Below are 7,500 nucleotides of genomic sequence, written 5' to 3' on the forward strand. Positions count from 1 at the left end.
CCGCACACGCTGCCGCGCCGACCGCGCCTGAATCAACCGGACGCCCCATGTAGCATGCGGCACTCATCCGTTTACTTCTTGGCAGTTTCACGCAATGTTGAACCCTCTCTTCAAAGTTCTTTTCAACGTTCCCTCACGGTACTTGTTGACTATCGGTCTCGTGCATAGTATTGAGCCTTGGATGGAGTTCACCACCCCTCTTTGGGCTGCATTCTAAAACAACCCGACTCTTGGAAAGCTTTCCCTCCGGCCTTCGAGTCCGCCCTACGGGCCTTACACCCGCTGCGGGTAAGCTGCAGCCCCGATCACAGTGGACTGCGGCCGGACTCTGTCGACCGGAGTTCAGTTTCCTTACGCCACAGGTCCCTCGCACCGCAAACGGGCGCGGGGATTCGGCGATGGGCTCTTCCTGCTTCGCTCGCCGCTACTGAAGGAATCCTTGTTAGTTTCTTTTCTCTCCGCTTAGTGATATGCTTAAATCCAGCGGGTAATCTCATCCGATCTGAGGTCTGGAATCGTGAAAGACACGTGGAACGTGATCGGAGTCATAGCGGCGACCCGGGGTCTCTCCTTCCCCGGCGCTCCCCGAAGAATCGGGTCGCCGGCGGGAAAGGGTGGCCTACCATGCGCCTGCGAGAACGCAGACGGGAGGACGAGAGACCCCGCGATTGGGTCGACCGGCTCTGCCCGGCAGAGGCTCCTCGACCGTTCCGGGGGGTCGGACGCTGGACCGCACCACGGGCGCATACGTCTACACCCCGATGGCACGTCGCACGACCGACGAACCCCCGGTTACCGATCGAGCCTGCTCGCCGAGTTTCACCGGCGCCGACATCACAGAACTCCATCTGACACTGACCCGACGCAGCCGGCCGTCGAAGGGACGGCTGCGGCCGGGCGCTCCTCCGGCGCGCGAACACGCCGACTCTGTGAGTGATTGTCTTCAGACGCTCAGACGGACGTGGCTCGAGGAGCAGAGCATCCCCGAGCCGCCATTTGCGTTCGAATAAGTCGATGATCAGTGAGTTCTGCAATTCACATGAATTCTCGCATCTAACTGCGTTCTTCATCGACGCACGAGCCGAGTGATCCACCACCAAGAATTGTCATTTGCCACTGGAAGACTCCCGCGTTCGCAAACTCTCCTCAGAGCCGAGGGAAGAAGTGGAACGGAAGGAGAAAGGACACGGGGACTCTGTGCCTTCTTTGCTTGTGACTGGAAAGAAATATCCTCCGTCGAGCCGAGGGGGGAAGCGGGCTCCCTCCTTCCCCCCACCGCCGCGAGGGCGGGTCGCGCGAGTCAGACTCGCCGACTGGGGGGAAATCGGGCGACACCGGTGCCCCTTCTCTGCCCTGCGGAGAATGCCTCGAGGAGCGCCGCGCCGCGGACGGCGACGGCGTCTCCACCCTTGCGGGACTTCTCCCTCGAAGCTACCGGGAGTGCGAGACTCCGTGAGACAGACGACGAGAGAAGAACCGGGTACTCCCCGGGCTGGTCTGTGTGTGACACGCCCGTCTCCTTTTTGTCGGAGAGAGCGAAGGCGAAGCGCGGGGTCTGACCTCGACCGTGGAACGGGGAAGGAGGCGGTGAAAACCCCGCTCGAGTCCCCCCGGCTTTTCCAATTTGCTCTCTCCGCGTGTCTCTCTGTGACGGCTTTTCCGACATTCCCCCTTTGTTCCCTCTCCGATCACGGAGGGGAAGGGTTCTGTTAATGATCCTTCCGCAGGTTCACCTACGGAAACCTTGTTACGACTTTTACTTCCTCTAAATGATCAAGTTTGACCGTCTTCTCGTCGCGCCTCGACAACCGGCCGAAGCCGGGGGTGCCAGACGGTCGATCCGATGGCCTCACTAAGTCATTCGATCGGTAGTAGCGACGGGCGGTGTGTACAAAGGGCAGGGACGTAATCAATGCGAGCTGATGACTCGCGTTTACTTGGAATTCCTCGTTCAAGGGACACAATTACAAGTCCCTGTCCCCAGCACGGAGAAGTCTCAGCGGATTACCCGGACCTTTCGGCCGAGGGCAAATGTACCCGCTGCTTGCGCCAGTGTAGCGCGCGTGCGGCCCCGGACATCTAAGGGCATCACAGACCTGTTATTGCTCCATCTCGTATGGCTGAAAGCCATTTGTCCCTCTAAGAAGTTCGCGGCTCACCACGACGGGTGGCCGGACTATTTAGCAAGCAAGAGTCTCGTTCGTTATCGGAATTAACCAGACAAATCACTCCACCAACTAAGAACGGCCATGCACCACCATCCACAAAATCAAGAAAGAGCTCTCAATCTGTCAATCCTCACTGTGTCCGGGCCGGGTAGGTTTCCCCGTGTTGAGTCAAATTAAGCCGCAGGCTCCACTCCTGGTGGTGCCCTTCCGTCAATTCCTTTAAGTTTCAGCTTTGCAACCATACTTCCCCCGGAACCCAAAGACTTTGGTTTTCCGGAGAGTTGCCCGCCGCGTCATGGGAGGAACGCCGGCGAATTACGAGTCGGTATCGTTTATGGTCGGAACTAGGGCGGTATCTGATCGCCTTCGATCCTCCGACTTTCGTTCTTGATCAATGAAGACATTCTTGGCAAATGCTTTCGCTGTCGGGCGTCTTGCGACGATCCAAGAATTTCACCTCTCACGCCGCAATACGAATGCCCCCGGCAGTCCCTCTTGATCATTACCTCAGGATCTCAAGACCAACGAAATAGAACCGAGGTCCTCTTCCACTATTCCATGCTGAGCTGTTCGGGCACTTTGGCCTGCTTTGAACACTTCAATTTTCTCAAAGTAAACGTTCCAGTCTCGCACGGCACTCAGTTAAGAGCACCGCACGACCAACCGAATCACTGGCCGGGAAAAATCTCCCACGACTCCCGTTTGACGGGGAGAAGGGGAACGGGCAGTGCACGCCTCACGGCGGACCGCCCGCCCCGGCCAGAAATCCGACTACGAGCTTTTTAACTGCAGCAAATTTAATATACGCTGCTGGAGCTGGAATTACCGCGGCTGCTGGCACCAGACTTGCCCTCCAGTAGATCCTCGTTAAAGGATTTAAAGTGTACTCATTCGATCACAGGGCCTCCGAAGAGGCCTGTATCGTTATTTTTTGTCACTACCTCCCCGTGTCAGGAGTGGGTAATTTGCGTGCCTGCTGCCTTCCTTGGATGTGGTAGCCGTTTCTCAGGCTCCCTCTCCGGAATCGAACCCTGATTCTCCGTTACCCGTCACAACCATGATAAGCGCATAACTTACCATCGAAAGTTGATAGAGCAGACTTTTGAAGGGAGCGTCGCCGGTGCAAGACCGTGCGATCGGCATGATTATCTAGAGTTCACCAGCGGAGACCGGACCCCGAAAGGACCGGGCTGGCCTTGTTCCTAATAAGAGCACGCTTCCCCCGAAGGGTCGGCGCTTTGTTGCATGTATTAGCTCTAGAATTACCACAGTTATCCATGGTATAAGACTTTCTCCAATAAACCATAACTGATCTAATGAGCCATCTGCAGTTTCTCTTGTATGTTCAGGATTGTACTTAGACGTGCATGGCTTAATCTTTGAGACAAGCATATGACTACTGGCAGGATCAACCAGGTAACGGTCGACAGAACCGGGCTGGGCCCGTTCGCCGTCCGGGAGTCGCTCTCGCACTCCCCTCTCTCTCTCTCTGAATTCTCAATTGTCGATGCCGTGCTATTACGGTACAGTGATCGAAGAACCGCCCGAAGGGATTCTCGAGGTGTGTATCTCTACCCGAGTCGACTGGGTCGTCTCGAGAGGAGTCGCAGTGGTCCCGCCTCGGAGACGGGACCGGTTCGAAGCGACGCGGGAGGGCGACGGCTCGTCCACTGGAACAGGGGAGAGCAATCGCACGCCTCGAGCGTGCATTCGTTGCTTGGATGAAAAAGCCCGTACCGAGCGCCGAGTGCAACACATGGTCGCAGCAACGGCAGCATGCCCGAACGGGTCCCGTGGAGAAAGCTCGATATCTGACGACACCGAGGTCCTGCTCTTTCTCCACCGGGGGTTCTGCGGATGAAAAGGCTCAATATCTGAACGTCGATATATACGTGTGCACGGAGGGACACCTCTGCTCACGGGGCGAGTGGGTGAAAACCCCCGCTCTGAGCGCCGAGTTGCAACACATGGTCGCGATGAAACGACGGCTGACCCTACCGAAAGGGCCCGCTGGAGTCCAACCATGACACGTATACACACACGACAGACATTAAAAGCCTTCTCGAGTCTTGGATCGACTCTACTACCCCCCTCATATATAGAATCCGATTCACTCTGCCCGCTCGTTCTGACCATTGGATCACACACTTAAGCCAATACCCGCTACACTTAAGAGATCTCGAAATCTCGAACGAGACCCAGATTCTCTGCGGGTGAGTCGGGCGGCCTGCCGTCGCCGTCGGCTTGCCGTTTGCCTTTCGCCTGGTCGCATGGCACTCGTGCCATCGACCACGCAACGCGAGAGGCCTTCTCCCTTCTCCTTTCTCTCTCATCTCTACTCTCTCTCTTCTCCACCGGGGGTTCTGCGGATGAAAAAGCTCAATATCTGGGATTGTATATATACATATGCACGAAAGAACCTTCTACTCACGGGGCGAGTGGGTGAAAACCCCCGCACCGAGCGCCGAGTTGCAACACATGGTCGCGATGAAACGACGGCTGACCCTACCGAGAAGGCCAGCAAGGGTCTGACGTGCAAAAACATATTTACGCACCACAGGCAAGGAGCCTTTTCGAGTCTCGGGTGGACTCCCGTCCGCGAAAGCTTCATATCTGAACGTCGATATATACGTGTGCACGGAGGGACACCTCTGCTCACGGGGCGAGTGGGTGAAAACCCCCGCTCTGAGCGCCGAGTTGCAACACATGGTCGCGATGAAACGACGGCTGACCCTACCGAAAGGGCCCGCTGGAGTCCAACCATGACACGCATACACACACGACAGACATTAAAAGCCTTCTCGAGTCTTGGATCGACTCTACTACCCCCCTCATATATAGAATCCGATTCACTCTGCCCGCTCGTTCTGACCATTGGATCACACACTTAAGCCAATACCCGCTACACTAAAGAGATCTCAAAATCTCGGACGAGAGCCACACCTTGCGGATGCATCGGGCGGCCTGCCGTCGAGGTCGGCCGTCGCCCCGTCTCACAGACTCGTGCAACACGACGAGTCCCAGCCTACGCCTGTGTGCATCACCGTCGGCCTAAATCTCGGCCCTCGCCCGGTCGCATGACACTCGTGCCATCGACCGCACCATCGACCTTCTCACCCGGGAGCAACCCGTGTTTTCAGAGGAGTGCCGGGGTTGCTCCCGTGCCGGGTATGTCTTGTCCGGCGGCGCCCCGTCTCACAGACTCGTGCAACGACAACGGGTCCCATGCCTACGCATGTGTGCATCACCGTCGGCTAATTACTCGGCCCTCGCCCGGTCGCATGACACTCGTGCCGTCGATCACACCATCGACCTTCTCACATGGGAGCGACCCGTATTTTCAGAGGAGTGTCGGGGTTGCTCCCGTGCCGGATATATCTTGACGAAATCAAGGAGATATATGAGGAAACTTCTACAATTTGAAGATCGACCGGCGAGACAAGACACTCCCCTTAATATATAATCCGATTCACTCTGCCCACTCATTCTGACCATTGGGTCACACACTTAAGCCAATACCCGTTACACTAAAGTTGACCATGTTTTTTTTTTTTTGATATTATTATTATTATTTTTTTTTTGTCAACGTCCTCTGTAACGAAGTCAAAACTCTATGCATGTGTTCGCGTGTCGTTCTGCCGTCTCCGCCGGGCACATCCCAGCCAGCGCCCGATACATTTCAGTTGACAACGGTCACAACTCTATGCATGTGCTCGTGGGTCGTTCTGCCGTCAACGTCGGGAACACACAGGCCAGTACCCGCTACATTAAAATTGACAATGGTCACAACTCTATGCATGTGCTCGTGGGTCGTTCTACCGTCAACGTCGGGCGCACACAGGCCAGTACCCGATACATGCAAGTTGACAGTGGTCACAAACTCTATGCATGTGTTCGCGTGTCGTTCTGCCGTCTCCGCCGGGCACATCCCAGCCAGCGCCCGATACATTCAAGTTGACAACGGTCACAACTCTATGCATGTGCTCGTGGGTCGTTCTACCGTCAACGTCGGGCGCACACAGGCCAGTACCCGATACATGCAAGTTGACAATGGTCACAAACTCTATGCATGTGTTCGCGTGTCGTTCTGCCGTCTCCGCCGGGCACATCCCAGCCAGCGCCCGATACATTCAAGTTGACAACGGTCACAACTCTATGCATGTGTTCGCGTGTCGTTCTGCCGTCTCCGCCGGGCACATCCCAGCCAGCGCCCGATACATTAAAGTTGACAACGGTCACAACTCTATGCATGTGCTCGTGGGTCGTTCTACCGTCAACGTCGGGCGCACACAGGCCAGTACCCGATACATGCAAGTTGACAGTGGTCACAAACTCTATGCATGTGTTCGCGTGTCGTTCTGCCGTCTCCGCCGGGCACATCCCAGCCAGCGCCCGATACATTCAAGTTGACAACGGTCACAACTCTATGCATGTGTTCGCGTGTCGTTCTGCCGTCTCCGCCGGGCACATCCCAGCCAGCGCCCGATACATTCAAGTTGACAATGGTCACAACTCTATGCATGTGTTCGCGGGTCGTTCTACCGTCACCGTCGGGCACACTTGAGCCAGTACCCCGCTTGACTTTTTTTTTTTTTTTTTAAGTCAACGTCTTCTTCAAGGAAGTCCAAATTCTATGCATGTGTTCGTGGGTCGTTCTGCCGTCTCCGTCGGGCACACACAGGCCAGCGCCCGATACATTCAAGTTGACAGTGGTCAAAACTCTATGCATGTGTTCGCGTGTCGTTCTGCCGTCTCCGCCGCGCACATCCTAGCCAGCGCCCGATACATTCAAGTTGACGATGGTCACAACACTATGCATGTGTTCGCGTGTCGTTCTGCCGTCTCCGCCGGGCGCATCCCAGCCAGCGCCCGATACATTCAAGTTGACAACGGTCACAACTCTATGCATGTGCTCGTGGGTCGTTCTACCGTCAACGTCGGGCGCACACAGGCCAGTACCCGATTCATGCAAGTTGACAACGGTCACAAACTCTATGCATGTGTTCGCGTGTCGTTCTGCCGTCTCCGCCGGGCACATCCCAGCCAGCGCCCGATACATTCAAGTTGACAACGGTCACAAACTCTATGCATGTGTTCGCGTGTCGTTCTGCCGTCTCCGCCGGGCACATCCCAGCCAGCGCCCGATACATTCAAGTTGACAATGGTCACAACTCTATGCATGTGTTCGCGGGTCGTTCTACCGTCACCGTCGGGCACACTTGAGCCAGTACCCGCTTGACTTTTTTTTTTTTTTTTTTATGTCAACGTCTTCTTCAAGGAAGTCCAAATTCTATGCATGTGTTCGTGGGTCGTTCTGCCGTCTCCGTCGGGC

General features: G+C 55.9%; 3 non-coding genes across 3 annotated transcripts in view; all 3 read right to left on the minus strand.

Moving 5' to 3' along the window:
• LOC139968399 (large subunit ribosomal RNA) overlaps positions 1-511 on the minus strand; it is a 4,028-nt gene extending 3,517 nt beyond the window's left edge. Inside the window, exon 1 of the ribosomal RNA XR_011793398.1 lies at positions 1-511. This exon is cut by the window's left edge and continues 3,517 nt beyond it. This is a non-coding gene — a ribosomal RNA (large subunit ribosomal RNA).
• Positions 512-945: 434 nt separating this feature from the next.
• LOC139968479 (5.8S ribosomal RNA) lies at positions 946-1,105 on the minus strand. The gene has a single exon (XR_011793475.1). It is a non-coding gene; the product is annotated as a 5.8S ribosomal RNA (ribosomal RNA).
• A 605-nt stretch (positions 1,106-1,710) lies between these two features.
• On the minus strand, positions 1,711-3,587 carry LOC139968366 (small subunit ribosomal RNA). Its single transcript, XR_011793371.1, has one exon. It is a non-coding gene; the product is annotated as a small subunit ribosomal RNA (ribosomal RNA).
• Between the last annotated feature and the right edge of the window lie 3,913 nt (positions 3,588-7,500).

Source organism: Apostichopus japonicus, chromosome 5, assembly GCF_037975245.1.
Source record: "Apostichopus japonicus isolate 1M-3 chromosome 5, ASM3797524v1, whole genome shotgun sequence".
Lineage (NCBI taxonomy): Eukaryota > Metazoa > Echinodermata > Holothuroidea > Aspidochirotida > Stichopodidae > Apostichopus > Apostichopus japonicus.